This window comes from Notothenia rossii, assembly GCF_949606895.1.
Source record: "Notothenia rossii genome assembly, chromosome: 8".
NCBI classification, from domain to species: Eukaryota; Metazoa; Chordata; class Actinopteri; order Perciformes; family Nototheniidae; genus Notothenia; species Notothenia rossii.
In genome coordinates this window covers 26638095-26660363 of record NC_136906.1, presented here as the reverse complement: position 1 = coordinate 26660363, position 22269 = coordinate 26638095, and the positions used below count along the sequence as shown (strand labels likewise).

The window sequence follows — 22269 nt, the reverse complement described above, 5'->3', positions numbered from 1 at the left end:
TTAGATAGATATAGAGTTGTAGTAAGTAGATAGGGGTCGCTATGATTGAGGTTTCGTTTATGCATAGGGTAGGTTCTTTTAATTACATTTCCTTTTTTGTTTTGTGTATTTTATACATTTTGGATTTGCTTGGCGAGCTATTTTTAGAACATGCCCGGCGGGCGACTCACGTTGCCCCTGCGGGCGACTAAGTGCCCGCGGGCACCGTCTTGGCTACCCCTGATCTAATCAGAGCAGACACCATGGAAACCTTTGATCTCTGGGTTTACACACACAGGTGTTGGTAAACATTCAATCACTACTACTTAAATTTGATATCTTTATTTAACTCCTTCAGCCTAATTTCAGCTGCAGGAACCATTCAAATATCAAACTATTCAGCCTTTTCAGCACATGATGGGAAACTTTCAATTTTTTCAAAATATGTTATACTTTTTAAAACATTAAGCTTTTTAAAGTCTTTTTTTGACATGGAAGCCATTGCAATGCATTTGAGCTGTAACAATTAACACAAACACACACACTCTCTCACTCTCACTCTAACTCTCACTCTCTCTCTCTTTCTCTCTCTCTCACACACACACAGGCTCTCTCTCTCTCTCACACACACACACAGGCACACTCTCTCTCTCTCTCTCACACACACAGACACACACTCTCTCTCACACACACACACACACACACACACACACACACACAGGCACACTCTCTCTCTCACACACACACAGGCACACAATTCAATTCAATTCAAAGGGGCTTTATTGGCATGAAAGTTAAATTAAACAATGTTGCCAAAGCATCACAATACAAAATAATTAACAACATCAACATACATTTCAAATGTTTACATATTATTGATGATATATATATATATATATATACAGTGATACAATCACATTTCTGTGTGTGTGTGTGTGTGTGTGTGTGTGTGTGTGTGTGTGTGTGTGTGTGTGTGTGTGTGTGTGTGTGTGTGTGTGTGTGTGTGTGTGTGTGTGTGTGTGTGTGTGTGTGTGTGTGTGTGTGTGTGTGTGTGTGTGTGTGTGTGTGTGTGTGTGTGTGTGTGTGTGTGTGTGTGTGTGTGTGTGTGTGTGTGTGTGTGTGTGTGTGTGTGTGTGTCTCATTCACTGTCCCTCAGGTTGTGGCATGTGTATACATATTGGGCAGCAAGGTGTGCCTTTTCTCCTTCTCCTAGGAGTACTCTCAGTCTTGAGAGGTCATCAACCTCCTTGAAACCTGGGATTACAGAGTTCAACTTGTTCCAGTAAATGCTCCTTACTTCGTTGAATGTTTGGCATTTCAGGAGGAAGTGCATCTCTGTCTCAGTCTCACCTGTCGTACAGTGACCACATATTCTGTTCTCTTTTGGTTGCCAGGATCTTTTGAGTCTTCCTGTTTCGATTGCAAGTTTGTGGTCACTGAGCCTGTACTTGGTTAGGATCTGTCTCTGCTTTCTATCTCTGACAGTAGAGAGATACTCTGCCAGCTCATACTCTCTGTTTAGAGCCAGGTAACATTCTAATCTACTTTGGCTTTTACTTTCTTCTTCCCAATGTTGTAAATAGTTGTCTTCACATTGTGTTATAATGCGTTTGACTGTGATTGGTGTTTGGAGAGCATTGTTGTTGAGAGCCAACTAGCCTCAGCACCAGCTGACATAGGGGACTCTTCTCTGGGGTTAGCTCTTGGCTTTGGAGGGCTTTGGAGTGGAGGGTGTCTCGGGGGCTGGACCTAAGGTGGTTAAAGAATGTCAGTGCTCTCTTTTGAGTGTTAATGATCAGTGGGTATCTGCCTAATTCTGCTCTACATGCATTTGTTGGTGTTTTTCTCTGAACACGTAAAATGTATCTGCAGAATTCTGCATGTAAAGACTCTGTTGGATGTTTGTCCCAGCGGGTATAGCTCTGGTGACTGAGTGGACCCCATACTTCACTACCGTACAGCGCAATGGGCTGGATCACAAAGATTTTGAGCCAGATTTTAATTGGAATTTGGACATTATAAAATGTTCTCTTAATTGCATTTAGAGCTCTTCTGGCTTTTTCTTTGAGTGCATTCACTGCCATGTTGAAACTTCCTGATGCTGTTATGGTTAAACCGAGGTAGGTGTAACTCATACTATGTTCGATGATATGATTATTTATGGTAAACTGGTATTTGTTCTCCTGACATCTGGGGCGTTTTTGGAAAACCATGACATTAGTTTTCTTCATATTGACTGCCAGGGCCCAGTTCTTACAGTACTGGTCTACTATGTCCAGCTGTTGTTGTAGTCCTTGTTCAGTAGGAGACAGCAGAACAAGGTCATCAGCATAAAGCAGACACTTCACCTCTCTCTCTAGGAGGGAGAGGCCAGGAGCAGCACAGTGATCCAACTGAACAGCAAGTTCATTTATATATATATTAAATAAAGTGGGACTTAAATTGCAACCCTGACGAACACCTCTTCTCTGGGTGAAGAATTCAGTTTGTTTGTCTCCAATTTTAACAGCACACTTATTCCCTAAATACATTGATTTAACCAGATCGTACATTTTGCCCCCTATACCACAATGTAGAAGTCTATAATAGAGCCCTTCGTGCCAAATAGAGTCGAAAGCTTTTTTGAAATCAATGAAACAAGTGAATATCTTACCATGTTTTGTTTGGTGTACATGTTTGTTAACTAAAGTGTGAAGGGTATATACATGGTCGGTGGTGCGGTGTTTTGGAAGGAAGCCAATTTGATTTTGACTCAAGATGGATTGTCGGTTAAGGAAATCTTGTATTCTTTTATTTAGAATACTACAGAATAATTTCCCCAGACAGCTGCTGACACAGATGCCACGGTAGTTATTAGGGTCTGATTTGTCTCCACTCTTATGAATGGGGGAAATGAGCCCTTTGCACCAGATGTCAGGAAAACATCCTGACTGCAATATGATATTGAACAGCTTTAACACTACCCTGCATCTCTGGGGTGCTGCATCTGAGCATTTCGTTTTTAATGTTGTCTGGGCCACAAGCTTTCCTTGGCCGGAGAGATGTGTCTGTGTGGTCAACTCTTCCCAAGTCATTGGGAAATCAAGGGGGTTTTGGTTGTCTTTAATAGTTTCTTCTAATGTTTGGAGTTTCTCTTTTGTAATACATTGATCTGAATTCATTCGATTTATTGGTATGTCTTTGTACAAACTTTCAAAATGTTCTCTCCAGATGTCACCGTTTTGGATGGGTAATGCTTGCGGTTGTTTTGTGTTGAAGTTGCTCCACAGATCCCAGAATTGATTTTGATCAATGGCTTTATCAATATCCTCAAGTTTCATGTGGGTATAATTTTGTTTTTTGTTCCTTATTGTACATTTATATTTGTTTAAAAGGTCATTGTATCTAATGCGTAAGGCTGGGTTGTTTGGTTGCCGATGTTTTTCATTTGCTATTTTTCTCAGGTCTTTTCTGATGGTCTTGCATTCCTGGTCAAACCATTTGTCAGCGTTTTGCCTTTTAACAGGCTTCCACTTTTGTTTTACAAGGTCAGCTTTAATAGCTGCCTTGTGAAATATCATATTGATATAATCAATGGCCATGTTTACACCATCTTTGGTAGGAACATATTGATTTTGGTCAAATAGTGACATGTCATTCATCAGATCAGGTGAGTTCAAGGCCATGGTGAATTTGTCTCCACTGTCTGGGGCCCATCTGTAAGTAGGATTTAATGTATACAGCTTACTGGGTTCCCTTGTTGTGTCACTCATTGGACCTGAGACTTTAAAGAACACATTGATTTGGTTGTGGTCTGAAAAGGGGGATTGCTGTCTGACAGTGAATGCACTGATAGTGGAGGGGTCCATGTCAGTGATTGCATAGTCTACTACACTAGACACACACACAGACACACACTCTCTCTCACACACAGACACACACACTCTCTCACACACAGACACACACACACACACTCTCTCTCACACACACACACACACACACACACACACACACACACACACACACACATACACACACACACACACACACACTGAACAGCTCTCTACCACACAGACACACTCTCTCTCTCACACACACACAGACACACACACTGAACAGCTTTCTACCACACAGACACAAACACTCTCTCACACAGACACACACACTTTCTCTCACACACAGACACAAACACTCTCTCACACACACACACACACAAACACACACACACACACACACACACACTCTCTCTCTCTCTCTCTCTCTCTCTCTCTCTCTCTCTCTCTCTCTCTCTCTCTCTCTCTCTCTCTCTCTCTCTCTCTCTCTCACACACACACACACACACAGGCCAAAGGCCTTTGCCCACCTAACCATTGTTTTTATGGGTGAACCTCCCATTGATTGATGTCAGACATCTCATTTAGTTTTTCTACACCTCACACTGTCCAAAAACAAACACCCCTTCAAAAGAAAAGCCCTATAGATGTAATGCTACTTGAACTTATACTACTACTTACATCTGATATGTAACTCCTTCAGCCTACTTTCAGCTGCACAAACTATTCAACTATTAACTTATTCAGCTATTTCAGGACAATGAGGCTATACATGTTGTTTTTTATACCTTTTTTAATCCTTTTCTTTTAAATATTAAGCTTCTTCACTATTTTTCCCCCTCTTCCAGTTTAACATTTCACTTTCAAGTGTTCAACAAAATCATTGCAATGCATTTGAGCTGTAACAATTTGATTCAAATCATTTCACTTTTCTGCATTTCTCTGCTAAGTTCAGCAACACACTTACTTGGTCTCTGTAGCTAAAAGCAGCTACCATTCAGCTAATAACATATTCAGCTTTTTCTGCATTTCAGCTAGATTCAGCCACAAATGTTCACAGTTTACAGCATTCGCACGCATTTTCTGCAGGAAATGCATTTTCTACTTCTTTTATTATTCTATTGCCATGCCCAGGGACTACGGGTGGAAAATAACAATTTCTCGCTTAGTTTCATTTAAGATCATTTTTCTTTATATATTCCCTCTGTTCAAAAAAAGAAACATACTGTAACATTACCAAGGGACGTTTTCAATTATAACACATAAATAAGTTGAATTGACCGAAAACTAATACCATATGTGTTTGTCATTTTTATTGCAAAACATTTGATCGTACCTTCTTTTCAAATGTGCTGCTTTTGAAAATATTAATGCATAATGCATTTTTTTTTTCTAATAATGTTAAAATTTGGACTGTTGAAGACAAACTATGAAGGTGTCACTCTTTTGGTTAATGCTGATGCATTCTCTCAATGGTGCACATTGTCTGGTGTTGTTTTGTTTTAACTCTTTTTACATTGAGTTGCCCCTGGATGTTCCTCAGCTGTTTCTGTGACTCGGCAGCCTGCCTGTTAGCATGACTCAGCTGGATCTCCATCTCGTTCAAGTCCCCCTCCATCTTCTTCTTCACCCTCAGCGCGTCTTTCCTGCTCCGCACCTCTGCGTCCAGATTACTCTGCATGATATCCATCACTCGTTGGCTGTTTCTCTTCAGCTGCTCGATCTCTTCGTCCTTCTCCGATATCTTCTTGTCCACCTCACCCTTTACCTGGTTCAGCTCCAGCTGCACGCGCAGGATCTTAGACTCGTTGTGCTCCAGAGAGGCCTGAGTGCAGAAGTAACACGCAGTCAAGAGGTGGTGGAGTTAGTTTAATATACATAACTGTTTAGAATCAGCTTTTATTGAAGTGTATCTTCGTTCCTTCTATCATTATTGAACCACAACGGTGCAACGTGGAACTAAATATGTGGTTTGTGCGTTTTTCATTAGGTCCTCTTCAGTGTGCTTTGTGTTAGATTAAAGAGTTTTAAATTTAATTGTTTGAAATGAGAGCCCAGTATGCTCTGATTGGATAGCTGACCAGCTCTGTTGTGATTGGTCAACCGCTTAAACCCCCTTAGCCCCTTATCAAATCACGACCAAGGTGTGAGCGCCAGCCAATCAAAGTGCAAGTGTTAAAGAGAGAAGCTCCCTCTAGAGGTAACTTTGGGAGTTTAGTTTTTGCAGACCATTAACAAGCACATAACCTATAATATGTTACACTAAAGGAAAAGGTAACACCAGGGCTGCCAACACTCACGCATTGAGCGTGAGAGTTACGCAATTAAACCATATCTCACGCACTCACGCCACACATGCCTTTCCTCACGCTAAGTTTTCGTCCAAAAATAAATGTATATAAAAATAAAGTGAAGGAAAAGCAAACCGAGCGGTCTACGAAATGAGACGGTCTTCTGGCTTAGTTCAGTAAAGTTGGAACGATATTGGGAGATTCTGATTTCACGTATCAATAACTCATGAATAAAACGTTATTCAGACACAAATGACGTCTCCTAAGAACCGTGGTAAGGTTGACAACGAACTACAATCACATTCTGATAAAAAAAAAAAGCCAATACGCGCCATCCTCCGAGCTGGACACATTACATTGGTCTCTATCCGCAGCCGGAGAAAAAACGAGTGCTCGGGGACCGTCTGCAAAGTGCAACTTTGAAAAAAGAGAATACAATAATATTCAATCACTATTATACAGCTTATTACCACCAAACTCACCACACACATCAATAGTCTCCTGTTGGTCATACTATACAGCAAGGAGTTTGGAAGAATATTATTTTGAATAATTGTGGGGAATATTTATAATGTAAAATCTTCAATAAATATGGCATCATGTTAAATAACTTTACTATTATACAGTATAGTTCTACCAAACTCACTCTTTGCATTGTTGTTGTTAGCATCTGGTTAGCTAGCTGTGTTAATGGATATTAGAAGCTGTTTATAAAACAAGGAGAGGGAGAGCTCTGTCCTGTCAGACTGAGAGAACTACAGCTCAGTGAGGTAAGGGACTCTGAGTGTTTAGATAGTTAACTTTAGTCTAGTTATCTCAGTGGGTCTCAAACGTTTTGTTAATCATTTATGAGAATAAAAGAAAAACAGTAATGAAATACTATGACAGTAAAACAAGAATACAGTTTAAAAGGTGAGTGATTTGTGAAATATCCATAAAGAAAAAGAAAATCTGTTTACAGTTCTGTTTCATATGGGTGTTGAGAGATGTATCCATAAATTCCTTTTACTCTCAAAGTGCACCAGATTGATGCATTTAACTTCAATACTGCTTACACCTATATGCCATTTTATATGCTGTGATCTGATTATGGAGCCTTCATTGTAAGAGTCGCGGGTACACTGTGTATGTGCGTATTCAACTGTAGCCCCGGTACTTTAATGGGAAACCCTAGTTTGTAACACTGTACACATGAACGTTTCTTTTTTCGGTTCACCAAAAAAAATATCTCACTCCAAGCTGAACTCAAATGTTGGCAGCCCTGGGTAACACATCAAAAAGCATTATAGGCCTCTTTATAGCATGAAAGACCATTCAAAGACTAGTAGCTCTCCTCTCAGATCCTAGATTTTTCCGCAGTGCTGAAAGCACTTACTTCATGATAAGCTGTAAGCAGATATTGCATGTGGCATGTGTGAGTTCCCGTACTATTCTTAAAAGGTTTTCAGCTGCAAGTGTTTTTGTTGTGTATGCACATGTCTCTATTGTCATATTGATAGAATAACACTTAGAAAACCAAATAGGTTTAGTTTTTTCATGACAAAAGACACTTTTAGTCGCCAATAATCACACTTTTTTTCTGATTATAAAAGTTGTGTCTCGTATGTAGGTTCTAACTGTTAGATAAGCTATCTGGCTGTGTGTGGTTTGTGAGGGCTGCATATAAACATTGTCCACTGTTTATGCATAGTGGATAAAAATCATTATTGCACCCTTTAGATTTAAGACCGACATATAGAGGAACGGACCGACTGTCACTGCCCGCCCCGGAAACCCCTGTTAGTGTGTGTATGTGTTTGTCTCTTTCTATTGTGTGTCTCTCTCTTTCTTAGAGAATGTTATCCTACCTTTCAGAAGACCATTCTGGGAACAACAAAAACACTTGCAGCTGAAAACATTTTAAGAATAGTAGTAGGCATAATGTTCGAACAATGTTATCAAAAACATCTTAAGAAGGTTATCACCAAAAATTTTAAGATGTTTTTGGAGAACGTTATCCTACCTTTCAGAAAAACACAACTTCCCGCTGAAAACATTCCTAGAACAATGAATGGTAACATACTCAGAATGTTTTTAGAACCAGCTAGACATATTGACATTTCTAGCTGGGCCTCCTTTTATCTCCCATTATTCTGCCTACCCCTTCTTGGACTTGTTACCCGGTGTGTCAATTCTCCAGGATTTGAAGCAGCCTTTACTTGACAGGTAAACTGAACTTCTTGTGTTCTTCCTGTAACATTGTTGTGCTTTTGGTTCCCAGTCTGGGAGCATGAGCCAAAGAAATGTGGGCATGTTTGTCATTACTTGGCGTCCTCCAGCTCCTCGATGCGTTGGATGGCGTCCATCTCGTATTTGGTCCTCCACTGGGAAACCTCGCTTTTGGCTTTGGACAGGCAGCGGTGCAGCTCCCCTTTGGCCTCCTGCTCCTCCTCGTACTGCTCCCTCAGCGGCTCACAGTCGTGTCAAGACGACTGCAAAGCGTGCGCCAGGGCGTTCTTTGCCTTTAAAGAAGTAAAAATCAACATTTAGCTTCCTCTTCATACTTTAAAAACATTCTAATAATGTTGATCTCTTACCTTAACCTCCTCCTCAAAAAGTATTTTCAGCTCCTCGATCTGCTGAATAAAAGCTTGTTTTCCTCGAGTCAGCTGTGACATTAAGGATTCTTTTTCTTCAAGCTGGCGAGACATTTCAGCTGCACGATAAATGCAAAGAACAGTTAGCCCCACCTCTTCTGCGTTTGTGACTAATGCGAAAATGTTAAGAACATTTCCTCACCGCTGTCTGTCTGCAGCCGAGCTTTCTGACTGGAAAGGTCGTTTATTAATCTCTTCTGCTCCTCCTCTTTTGTTTTTACCTTGTTCAGTTGATCTTCAAGGGAGCGGCACAGTTTCTCTAGATTCATCTTGACATTTGAAAAAATAAGAAATTCAATGTTAATGTCTTTGCCAAACATAAACATCATTAATGCATTTACTCAAGTACAAATGTGAACACTTTGAACTTGAGTTCTTTGATTTTATGCTACTTTAAACTTTTATTTCTGATCTCAGGGTAAATATAGTATTTTTAACTCCACTACATCTGTCTGACAGCTTTAGTTACTTTTCAGATTAAAGGTTTTCATTTCCTTCCTCTCCAGTGAAAACCGTGAATCTCCATGTGTTGATTTTGAATGTTTGTGATAAATTGAAAGTGTTCCTATAAGTGTTGAGGAATAATCTGTTGCACATCACAAATTATTGCAGATACTATTAATCCACAAACATCATATATACAACACTGACAGGGCACATTGTAATGCACCATCAAAACTTTGAATTTAAATACTTAAGCAACCTTATACTGCAAAGTCAATACTTTAAAGGGGCCCTATTCATATATCTTTAGGTCCATACTTGTATTTTGTGCTTCTACTGTGACATCTTTACATGTCCATAAAGGTCTGTTCTGCAGCATCTCTTTTCAGCCCAGTCGGCTCTGGTGTGATTGGTCAACCGTTTAGTTATATCCCGCCTCTTAGCCTATCACGTACAATATGTTGGAGGGCTATAGCCAATAGAAGCACAAGGGCTACATAGTGATGTCACTATGTCACGGAAATAAATAAAGGAGTCCAATGGAAGCGTTTCAGGCAGGGGGGAGTGTGTGGGAGAGAAACTCCCTCTGGAGGGAACTTTAAGATTTAACTCTAAAAAGCATAATAGAGTCTCTTTAAGTATTCTGAGATTTATTTTGCAAATTCAAGTAAAATGGGCTTTGCATTGAGGACTTTAACATATAGTGGAGTATTTTTACAAGTAGGCAGTCATACTTTTGCTGTGGTAAAGGATCTCAATACTTATTTTCCTACAGAAATTCCAACCTTAGTTTTGGCCAGGGTTTCCATTGCTTGCTGAGTCGTCCATCTCCAGCCGCATCTCGCTCTTCTCCTTCTTCAGCTTCTGCCTGACCCTCTGGATGTTATCCAGCTGTTCCCCCAGCTCTGCCACACTGTCTGCGTGTTTCTTGCGCAGAGTAGCAGACATGGCCTCGTGCTGCAGCGAGCCCTCCTCCAGGTCTTTCCTCAGCTTGATGAACTCTGCCTCCCTCTTTTTGTTCAGCTCGGCCTGAGCGGCGGTGGCCCCCCCGGCCTCCTCCAGCCTCTCGCTGATCTACTCCAGCTCTCGGGACAGGTCACATCTCTGCTTCTCCACTTTGGCTCGAGCCGAGCGCTCAGACTCTATTTCCTCCTCCAGCTCCTCAATTCGGGCCTGCAGAAGAAAAGTAATCAGTGAAGTAGCTTTGTGATATCACATCGAACCCAAAGCCAGTACTTGTGAATTATTCACCTGCAGCTCTTTTAATTTCTTCTGCAGCTGAGCACCAAGTGTTTGTTCATCTTCTATCTTTGACTGCAGCTGAGAAAACTCAAAATCTTTCCTGTGAAGTGGAGAGAAGTTTTTGAATATTGAACTAGCGATTAACTGACTAATAGTTTGATTTAAAGGAAAACACATATTATAAGGTCTTTGTATCAAAAAATATGTTTTAAGGTCAATGTAATATTTTGTGAGCTTTTTGTACGTTTTTGTATGCAAATATGAACGTGTATTAAGATAAAAGCAGTACAGTAAGAAGTACATGTTCTCACTCTTAATATTAGTATAATTAAATAAAAGAAATACTCAAGTGGAGTACGTCAAGTGTATACGTGAGTAAATGTATAGTCCTATTCCGCCAGTTTGCACACATGCAACCAGAAAAGATGTGACTAATGTGTTGTAAAACGATGGTTCTCATTCATAACACTCCGTTTGATGTCTCACTATGGGATGCGCCTCAACGCGTATGCAAACGGAAGCATCAATCTCATTACGCCAATCCTGATTGGCTGGTGATCTTGACGTCTACGTCAGGGAATCCACCCACCCTATAAGTAGCTTGCGCTACGACGCAGCGTCATTCAAACACCTCTTCTCGCTTCAGAGCACATCTCGAATTATCAGTAGCCGGGCTAGCTTAACGGTCCACAGACTGAACCCAAAGCTAACATTCGGTTGACGGGCGCTTGCCGGTTACTTTTTTGCTTTGCAAGAAGACTGAACAATATTAACACACCAGTTAATATTGTAATCTGCCTCGCCGTTTCTTTCTTTCGAAATTACGGTAAGGTTTGATTTTTTTCTTCAAGCTAGCAACATACCTGTTGCTAGCTTTTCTTCCTTCCACACCGACACCACGGTAGCGAGGACGTTCTCTTTTCTCTCTCACACCAGAGGAGACGGAGATAAAAACAAAAGGTATTAACACACTAGTTAATATTCTTTAAAGAATAAAATCTACGCCGTCGCTTTTTCCTTTCGGATTAACGACAAGGTTGGATTTTTTTCTCATTACGTACCTGTTACTAGCGTGTCCACTCCACGCCGACACCCCGGCGAACAAAGATGGACCCTTCTCTCCCTCACACCAGAGGGGTCAGGGACTCGGAGGCTCGGCTATGCGGCTGCAGGTTTAAGATCTCAGGCACAGACTCACACCAGGTCTGCTCGGGCTGGAACACGCCCAGGAGGCTATCGATAACCCCGGCTCGTGCGGGCATTGTGCCCGCTTCACCATTAAGAGCCTCCGCCGACGGCTAGCACGCCAAGCTAGCTTGTCAGGACAGGACCCCCTCATGTCCGCTGATTCGCCGGCCTGTTCGCCGCCAAGCTGGGACTCCCAACTGGACCTCACCATGGTTCCAGCCGCGGAGGATGTCCTGGAGTTGGACTATACGGAGGAAGAAGAGGATGCCTCTTAGTTCCTCCTGTCCGACTCGGATGAGCACGAGGATGACATCTTCGTTTCATCGGCTCAGGCTGCAAAGCCGGGAGCGATGTCCGCTCTCCCGGGCGAAAGCACACCAGCTTCGCCCTGCCTAAGTATGGACTTGCAGGCCGTGTGTCAACGCGCTGCGTCCAGGCTGGACATCCCATGGCCTGAAGTGGCCAAGGAGACCTCCAGATCTCGCTACAAGGGGAAGCAATTGCACAAAGCAGCGAGGACGAAGAGGCAGCTCCTTCCAGTCTTTCCGAAGATGCTGGACGAGGTGTCGGTCTCGTGGAGAGACCGGCCTTTCAGCAACAAGGCCCCCAATCCAGGGTGCCTTGTCGAGCAAACCTGAGCCTGCCGTGTGGGACGAGATCGCAGCGATCACGGACATTTGCCTCCGTGTGCAGCGCTGTGCAGCCCAAGCCACGGGCAAAGCACTGGGAATTATGGTGGTACAGGAGAGAGCCAGGTGGCTCAACCTGACGAACCTTCCAGACCGGGAAAAAGAGGATGTTCTGGACATGCCTATTGTTCCCGAGGGCACATTTGGCTCCGCTCTCGCTTCGATGCAGCTGAGATGCGAATCAAAAAAGAAGGAAGACGAGGCTCTCCAGCTCTGTCTCCCCCGAAGGGTCCAGCTGCCACCTTCAACGGTCCCGCGGCAGGCCTTCACTCAAGCTGCCTCACGTCCTGCCCGGTTCAAGATACCGAAGCAGCAGAGACCACAGCCCGTCCCGGGTCCCCATCCCAGGCACGAGGCGAGGGTGAGCTGGCCAAGAAGATCTCCGGTTCCGGCAGCTGCCGCTCAGGCACAGCCGACCCAGGTTTTCAGCCACCAGGCGAGGAAGAAGAAGCGGGCGGCCTGACAGCCTCCTCTCCTCTCCTCGACGAGAGAGCTGGAAGTTCCCTGTTCCCCAGCTCCAGAACAAGTTCCAGTGTTAGATGCTCATGTGTTTTCGGGGTGCCATCATGCCCCCATCTTCCCGCCGCCTCGAGTGATGCCAGAACGTCATCCTCAAGTTCGCGCCATAAGGGAAATGGACTTAACATCAAAGACAGCAAGTTCCGCTGCTCGTTTAAGTCACACAAACACATGTCATCATTATTGTTTCCTAATAAATCATTTTCCACTGTCGTTTCCAGGCTTGAAGCCAAGGGCGCAGTCAATAAAAATGAAAAGAAAAACAATAAACAGTCTGTCGTCCACCCCTCTTTTGAGAGCGGCTACGGCCTCTCTCAAAAGGCGGACATTAGACGAGATTGTGAAGGCACCACCGCTACGTGCATGCGCAGTGTCGGCCGGGGTTGTCAACCTGGGGTACCACTGTGTTCAGACACTAGAAGGCCCCATAACACAACAAATAAAGACACAGAGGGCAGACGAAAGAGATGTGACATCTCTGCTTGCTTTAAGAAGTGAAAAGTGGAAGATGCTCACAGATTCTGCTTGGATTTTCAAGACGGTAACACAGGACTACAGGCTCCAATTCGCTGTCACCCCCCCTCGCTTCTCTGGCATTCTGTATTCACAAGCCCGGGGAGAGTCGGCCCATATTTTAGAGCAAGAGATTTTCTCGCTACTAGAAAAGAAGGCTATATCGATAATACCCTCCGAACAGAGTCAGAGCGGCTTTTATTCCAAGTATTTCCTCGTTCCTAAACGGGGAGGGAAGTGAATTCGGCCTATACTAGATTTGAGAGCTCTGAACAAAAATCTCAAAAGATACAAATTCAGAATGCTCACTCACACATCTCTGTTGCGTCTCGTGCGCCAGAACGACTGGTTCACATCAGTCGACCTGAAAGATGCGTATTTCCACATCCCAGTATATTACCCACACAGGAAATATCTGAGGTTCGCCTTTCAGGGTGTCTGTTACGAGTACAGAGTCCTTCCCTTCGGTCTGTCTCTCAGCCCGCGAGTGTTTGTTTGGTGTACGGAAGCCGCGATAGCCCCGTTAAGACAACAGGGTATTCGCTTGGCAACTTATCTGGACGACTGGCTGCTTCTCGCACAGTCGGAGCAAGAGGCTATTACGCAGACGAATGTCCTCGTAAAACACCTGCTCGATCTGGGTTTCGTAATAAACACAGAAAAGAGCATGTTGTCTCCAGCCCAGACTGTACTCTTCCTGGGCCTACACCTGAATTTGGTGCCCTTTACAGCCCGCCTGTCAGCAGAAAGAGTGAAAGCCTTCAGAGCTTGCATCGCTCATTTCCGGCTACGCAAATATGTTCTCTTCAGATCATGTCTGCGGTTACTGGGGCTCATGGCGTCAGCCATCCTAGTGGTACGACTGGGACGCTGAGGGAGGGACGCATGAGGGAGTTTCAGCGCTGGGTAGCTGCCCTCAGGCTGGACCCCGCGCGTCATGGCGAGCGGAGAGTGATAGTCACTATGAAATGCGTAATGGCACTGAGCCACTGGCTACACCCGACTTTTCTAGTACGGGGCGTGCCTATGGGTGCTGTCTTATCGCGGAAGGTGGTCACCACAGACGCATGTCTGACGGGCTGAGGGGGTATATATAAAGGTCGACCTGTGAGGGGTCTCTGGAGCAGAGACCTCCAACGGTCACACATAAATTATCTGGAGCTTTTAGCGGTGTTCCTCACCCTAAAACGCTTTCTGCCTTTTCTCAGAGGACATCATGTCCTCGTGAGAACAGACAACACGACCACAAAATCATATATAAACCGCCAAGGGGGTTTGCGTTCTCTCCAGTTACACATGCTGGCACGCAAACTGATCTTATGGAGCTGCGGACGTCTCCTCTCCCTGAGAGCGACGCACGTACCAGGAGTGATGAACCTCGGGCAGATCTGCTGTCCAGAGGTGCACCACTATATGCAGACTGGACTCTACATCCAATGGTTGTGAGTCAGCTGTGGGTGCGTTACGGCCGAGCCACGGTAGATCTGTTCGCATCAAAAGAAAATGCTCAATGTCAGCTGTTCTTTTCAATGCGCGATTTAAACGCACCGTTTGGCGTGGACGCGCTCGCGCACCTTGGGCCTCCGGTCCTCCTGTACGCGTTCCCACCCCTGGCTCTGATACCCCCAACTCTGGCCAGAGTGAGAGAATAACGCCACACACTGATCCTCACAGCTCCGCACTGGCCTGCAATGTACTGGCTGGCGGAGATATATCAGCTGCTGTGCGGGCAGCCGTGGCAGCTCCCACTACGCAGGGAAATACTGTCTCAGGCGGGGGGGGGGGCGATCTTTCACCCACACCCAGAGCGCTTGGCACTATGGGCCTGGCCCGTGAGTGGTACAATCTGAATACAGTGGGGCTCCCTCAGAAGGTGATAAACACTATTCAGAGTGCAAGAGCTTCCTCCACCAGGTCTCTCTATGACTGTAAGTGGAGGGTGTTTGAGGAGTGGTGCCTTCAAAAAGGCTCCTCCCTGTTTCCAGGTCACTGGTGCCCTTATGGGACTTGGCAGTGGTTTTAGATGGGCTCACTCAACCTCCATTTGAACCCCTGGAAGAAGCTGACATGAAACACCTGTCACTGAAGACAATGCTGTTACTGGCTCTGGCATCTGCCAAGCAAGTCAGTGACATTCATGCGCTCTCTGTACATCCTTCATGCACTCAGTTTGCCCCGGGGCAAACAAGAGTGTTGCTGAAGCCCAACCCTAAGGTGGTTGGCTCATGTACCCCCAGGGGCGCAGCCAGGGATTTTGGGCCCCATGAAAATATATCACATTGGGCCCCACCACCAGGTACAGGCCACTTTGTTTATAAATTACCTCGAGGGCCGTACCAAATGGTCTAGCGGTCTGTATACGGCCCGGGGGCCGGAGCTTCCCCACCCCTGCTTTAATATAATAACATTAGTATTAATATCATAACCAAAATGTCGGTGATTAACATTTTGTTTACCTAATACAGACTCACTCAACGCTTCAAACTGTCATCCAAATAGACTAAAAGCTGTTTTTTTTTTATGTAGATCATTGGTTATGTGGGAAAATACTGTGTTTGAAATGTATAATTAAAATTAGATGTTAGCTTTTTGTTTTGATGTATATATATATGTTGTATTCCAGTCTCCCTTCAAATATGTTAAGTGGCATGTCATTCAACACAATGCTGCTCACCTCCTTCAGTTGGGAGAAAAGCTGGTTCAGGTTCAGCATTATGGGGGGACAGGGCTGCTGAGCCTAGAGATGGATCTGTTGGTCCTGGCACCAGGGGGAGGGACAACTGATTTAGTATAAATATGCGCTAAAAATGGGCCTGCATTTATTAAAGGTAGGTAGGTAAGAATGGAGAAACCAGCTTGAGTACGCTAGAATCTGAAAGTACACAACCAAAAAAAATCTGCCCCTTCCTTCAGACTTCATTACAGAGCCCCTCCTCCAACACACACAAACACGCATATGACCAATGAGGGCACGAGATAAGTTTGTGCACAGATGGAAGGCTGACGGGCAGGTAGGCCATCCAGTTAATTTAGCCGGGCCGGCTAAGATGATTGGTCATGCTTTTTACAGCGCCACGGCTTCCACAGATAAAAATGTTGTACGTATTTATTGTCAAAGCATTTAATATATTCATTGATATCGGGATGTTAAGAGCATTCCATGGAATATAACAAAAAGTGTTTCTGAAGTGAATTACCTACCCTACCTTTAAAAGTCATCTAAAAGAGCAGTGAAATGAACAACCACTGAATTGTCTGTAAAGATATTAACAGTACTTAATGTCAGCTTAGTAAAAAAAAAAACATTAGCTAACAGACTAATTTCCACCACTCATGGACCACACCTTTTCTTGTGAAAAACTGGGTGACATACTGTCGCCCTTTAGTCCCTCTCTCGTGTCTTTCTCTCCTTTCTCTTCTTTTCTTAGAGCCTGACTTTTTGAGTCGTTGAGACATGGTACAACACACGTACGTAGGCTAAGTACTAGCGTCCCTCCTCACATGCTTTCACTCTCTGCAAGTGCCGCACAGCGTTTGGAGGCAGGACCAAACCATGACATGTAAATAGAAGGGGGTGTACAGAGGCTTTGGATAATTAACTTTTGGAAGAAAATAAGTTAAATTAATCTTAAGTTTAGTGAGTACTTTATCAATATAACGTTCTATTAATGTTAATTATTGAGGATTGATGAAAGGTTACTTACATTTTTTTTTCTTAATGTACTAAACATTTTGGGGCCCCTGTCAGTCACGGGCCCTTAGAATCGTCCTAACTTTTCACCCCCTTACAGCGCCCCTGTTTGCTGTGTCCAGTTCGTGCTTTACGCACCTTTATGGACAGGTCAAAAGAGTTTCGTTGCAATGACCAACTCTTTATATCCTGGGCTAACCCTCAGAAGGGCAAGCCCGTTACCAGGCAACGGCTCTCCCACTGGATTGTGGAAGCGATTGCTCTGGTTTATACTGTACGAGTCAGGGTTTGCAGGCACCAACGGGCCTGCGTGCTCATTCTACTCGTGGACTGGCTACATCCTGGGCTTTGTTCAAGGGTGTTTCCATCCAAGACATTTGTGCAGCAGCAAGCTGGTCCTCACCGCTCACTTTTGTCCGCTTTTACAGGCTAGATGTCTCTGCTCCAAGTGTGGCCCGCGCAGTGCTGGGCCCCGTGTTGAGACAGGGTTCTCCCTGTTAAGTTCTGGTTGTTTTGGTGATTTTCGAGATAAGCATGTCTACCAATACGGGAGTTTCAATATCCCATAGTGAGACATCGAACGGAGTGTTATGAATGAGAACTATAGGTTACTTGCGTAACCCCAGTTCTCAGAGTAACATGAAGTGAGATGTCTCACCAGACGGCCCTTCTTGCTAAGGCGAAGCGAGAAGAGGTGCTTATTTTGAATGACGCTGCGTCGTAGCGCAAGCTACTTATAGGGTGGGTGGATTCCCTGACGTAGACGTCAAGATCATCAGCCAATCAGGATTGGCGTAATGAGATTGATGCTTCTGTTTGCATACGCGTTGAGGCGCATCCCATAGTGAGACATCTCACTTCATGTTACTCTGAGAACTGGGGTTACGTAAGTAACCTATAGTTACTAATGTATTCTTTGCGTGAGATCATCTTACTTTTTAAACTTTTCGTCCAGCTGCTGCTTCTCGTTCTCCAGGTCCATGATGGACTCGTGAGCCAGCTTCAGGTCGCCCTCCAGCTTCCTCTTGGCTCTCTCCAGATCCATGCAGATCTTTTTCTCCTGCTCCAGAGAACCCTCCAGCTAAAGGTCACACATGCACACTGTTAATAAATCATAACAATAAGCAATCTGCCGTTAATGCAGCAATGAAACAAAAGTGCATTTACTAAAGTACCAATTTAAAGACTTAAGAATTAAAGTAGTTCACTTAAATTATACCACTTTAGTTTTTTCACTTCACTAATAGGGACTTTTTAGTGTATGCCATTTATGGGACAGCTTTAATTACTTAAAGGGGCCCTATAATGCTCATTTTCAGACTACTGTGACATGTTTACATGCTGTAATGTTCAAAGAGTGCTTTGTTTGGCTTATACTACCTGTTCTGAAACAAAGGATTCCAATGGAGGTGTTGCAGGCAGGACGGGGAGTATGTGTATAATGTGTAAAATATATAATACGCATTGGAAAGGGACAACCCAAACAATCTTAAAAAGTTCTCTGTTTTGGTTACTATTTTTGGAAAAACTAAAAAGAAGACAAATTCCACATTTTAAAATACTGAACATTAAACTGCCCTTTTCTTGAAATAATGATAATTAATTAGTAATAATGTCCAGATTTGGACTGCACAAACATTCTGAAAGGGTCACTCTGCGCTATTTGTTTGTTCCAAATGATGATCCAAATCGACCTAAATCAACGACAAACACAAAATGTATTTTCCTGATCATATTTATATGTGGGGAAAATGTCAAATGCAAGAGATTAACTTGAGTGTTTTCACAGTGGAGTTCCTCACCTCATCTACTTGCTGCTCCAGTTTGGTCTTAGCTTTGGTCAGAGAGTTGATGTTGTCCTCCTCAGTCTGCTGGTCGTCCATAGTCTGCTGATGAGCCTCCTGCAGCTCTCTCTTCTCCTTCGACAGCTTGGTGATGTTTTCATCTTGGCTCATGGTATCTTCAGTCAGGTTTTTCCACCTAAAACCAATAATAACAAATCATGTCGCAATTCCTCCTTGAATCCCATAATATACCAACCCAGTCTCATGGCATTTCGTGTTCACCAACACGATTTTTAATCTATTGATTCGTGTTCACCAACACGATTATCCCCTTTTTTTCGTGTCACACAGAACGATTTGAAAAGCAATTTATTTCTACTGGTAATGTGTTTTGTGCCTGCAGCACGTATTTTTCTCCCGTCGGGTCGTGGAAGACCGGAAGCTGTGTGGTTCATAAAAACATGTTCTTACTCAATATCAAGCCACAATTATTGATTTTATTTTAAATCGTATAATTTCGGACATTTGTTGCCGTCTGTGAGGAAAATAAATGGGGCTCAGAGCCTCAGAATACTGAAATCTGTATTTTTTTTTTTTTTTTCCTTCTAATTTGTTATTCTTTTCAAAATAACACACTGTTATTTACTCACCAATAACACACAATTATCCTTGCTTTTATTTATTGGTTTAATTCCATAATCTCTGGCTTTTTTGGCGTCCGTCAGGAACTGAATTTCAAAATAAAAATAACCGGAAACAGACGTAGGCCTCTAGGAGTTTAGGATGGCCAAAGACACTACACTACCCATAATCCCCAGCTATCGTTTAGGACTACATTCCCCGTGATTAATCTTCAAGCTCTGGGATTGGATGTTGGAGTGGCAGTGCGTCAAGGTTACGCCGAGCGTCAAACAGCTGTTTGAAATGGAACGAAACCACGCCAGACTATCCAAAACTGGAATCGAACGCCCCCCCCCCCCCAGAACTACACATGCTGGCTATTGTGTTTCGCAAAATGTTCTATGGGACGTCTCTACTGAACATTTTCGTTTTTTACCAAAATTAGAAGTTGCCAGTATTAAACACATTGGTGTTATCAAATGTAAAACATATAATTAATAAATGGGTGAAAATCGCTTGTGTCCATAATGGGCAGCATTAATATACAGTATACCCACGTGACAGCTCATTGATACTTTGTAATTCTACTCCACTACAATTCAGAGGTTAACCTGGTATTTTTACTCCACTACACTTATTTGAGTTACTTTGCAGATTCTGATTAATGATGTGAAATATAAACAACCCTTAAATCAGACTTTAGTTACACCTGAGTAAAATTAAGGGAAGGTGATTGTCAAGTGCCAACAATCAGGAGAGATATTTGATAGTTGGTGCTTGAGAAGACTAAACATTTATCTGCTATTGACATGAATGGAAACGAGTAATAAAGTAAATTCATTACTCGATAGTCTGGCGTGGTTTTGTTCCATTTCAAACAGCTGTTTGACGCTCGGCGTAACCTTGGCGCACTGCCACTCCAACATCCAATTCTAGAGCTTGAAGATTAATCACGGGGACTGTAGTCCTAAACGATAGCTGGGGATTATGGGTAGTGTAGTGTCTTTGGCCATCCTAAACTCCTACGTCTGTTTCCGGTTATTTTTATTTTGAAATTCAGTTCCTGACGGACGCCAAAACAGCCAGAGATTATGGAATTAGAACAATAAATAAAAGCAAGGATAATTGTGTGTTATTAGTGAGTAAATAACAGTGTGTTATTTAGAAAGGAAAAAAATATTTAAAAAATACAGATTTCAGTATTCTGAGGCTCTGAGCCCCATTTATTTTCCTCAAAAACGGCAATAAAAGTCCGAAATTATACGATTTAAAATAAAATAAATAATTGTAGCTTGATATTGAGTAGGAACATGTTTTTATGAACCACACAGCTTCCGGTCTTCCACGACCCGACCGGAGAAAAAGGCGTTCTGCAGGCACGAAACACATTACCAGTAGAAATACATTGCTTTTAAAATCGTGCTGTGCAACACGAAAAAAAGGGGGAAATCGTGTTAGTGAACACGAAATGCCATGAGACTGGGTTGAATATACATAGGGCATTATTAACTTGTTTTCCACAGCATGTTTCTCCTTCTCCACTTTGGCTAGAGTGAGCTCCAGGTCGTCTATGTCCCTCTTGAGTTCGGAGCTCTCGTCCTCCAGCTTCCTCTTCTTGGCGGTCAGCTCAGCGTTGACCTCCTCCTCGTCCTCCAGTCGCTCCGTCACTTCCTTCAGCTTGGCCTCCAGCTGGATCTTGCTTTTGATGAGTCCATCACACCTCTCCTCTGCATCCTGGAGGTTGTCTGCCTCCTGATATAAAGTAAGTCAACCAGTATTACAGCTAAACCCCTTCAAATAGCAATAGCCAAGTGACACTCATGAAGCCGACTCAAAAGGACGCCAAAAAGACTACAATTAAACCCCAAAAGACAAGAAATAGAAACAAAGAGACTGCAAAAAAATACAGAAAGACAAGAAAGAGACAAAAAATGACCACTCAAAGACAAAAAACGACTACAAAAAGACACTAAAAGACTATAAGACAATAAAAACAAAGAGACACACAATGAGATGACAACTTTAATACAAGACGGATAACTACCACACAAACTACTACAAAGAGACACAAAACTACTACAAAGAGACACAAAACCACTACAAAGAGACACAAAACCACTACCAAGAGACACAAAATAATCACAATGTGACCCACCATGACTTGAAAGAGCCACAAAATGACTAAAAATAGATACCAAACATCTGCAAAGATGCACAAACCCTGCCCTCCTCTACCTCTGTGTTATCACTTACTCACTGGACTTGCAGGAGGTGGTCATTCTTCTCTTGTACGACGGAGACAACTTTCTCGTCGAGTTCCCTGCGCCGGTTTTCTGATTTGGACAGATCCTCTTTGAGTTTTGTGAAATCCACCTTCATCTGGATAATTTCCTTCTCAGCCTCGGCGCTCTTCAGGAGAGGCTTGAGCTTAAAGTAGAGCTTCACCCATGGCCAGTGTTTCACATTCATGAAGGAGCGGAAGTTATACTGGATGGTGTAGATCGCCTCCCTGTCCAGGTCAGATTTGGATTACTTTACTCTGCAAAAGTCTGAATCTATAATGCTATTTTCTTTTATCTACAAAACACATACACGTTATTTTAACCACAAATTAGAAAGGTTATACTGCAAGCTGTTTTGCCATCTTATCTGTGGAGCTGACTAGTACGGATTTTCACAAGCGATAAACACATCGCAATATTTCAATTTTACTAGATAACATGTTAATTTAGAATATCTGTAAACATTTTTTTAATGTTTTTTGATAGTAGTAATTACATTTCCACAAGTAAAAACTGAATACAGAGATCTAATTGAAATATCAATATCACTAAGTTCTTCTTTTTACAAGTAACGATAA

At 43.1% G+C, this 22269-nt stretch overlaps 1 protein-coding gene and 1 pseudogene across 4 annotated transcripts in view; one reads left to right on the top strand and one right to left on the bottom strand.

The window, feature by feature from the left end:
* LOC307015506 (myosin heavy chain, fast skeletal muscle-like) overlaps window positions 1-22269 on the top strand; it is a 77837-nt gene that overhangs the window by 37508 nt on the left and 18060 nt on the right. The gene's annotated exons all lie outside the window — the stretch shown is intronic.
* On the bottom strand, window positions 8383-22209 carry LOC307014284 (myosin-15-like; annotated as a pseudogene). Its single transcript, XR_013810548.1, has 9 exons — window positions 21663-22209; window positions 20920-21161; window positions 18807-18984; window positions 17940-18085; window positions 10414-10504; window positions 9948-10335; window positions 8861-8987; window positions 8659-8777; window positions 8383-8583 (listed from the first exon to the last, which is right to left on the bottom strand). The product of XR_013810548.1 is annotated as a myosin-15-like (transcript).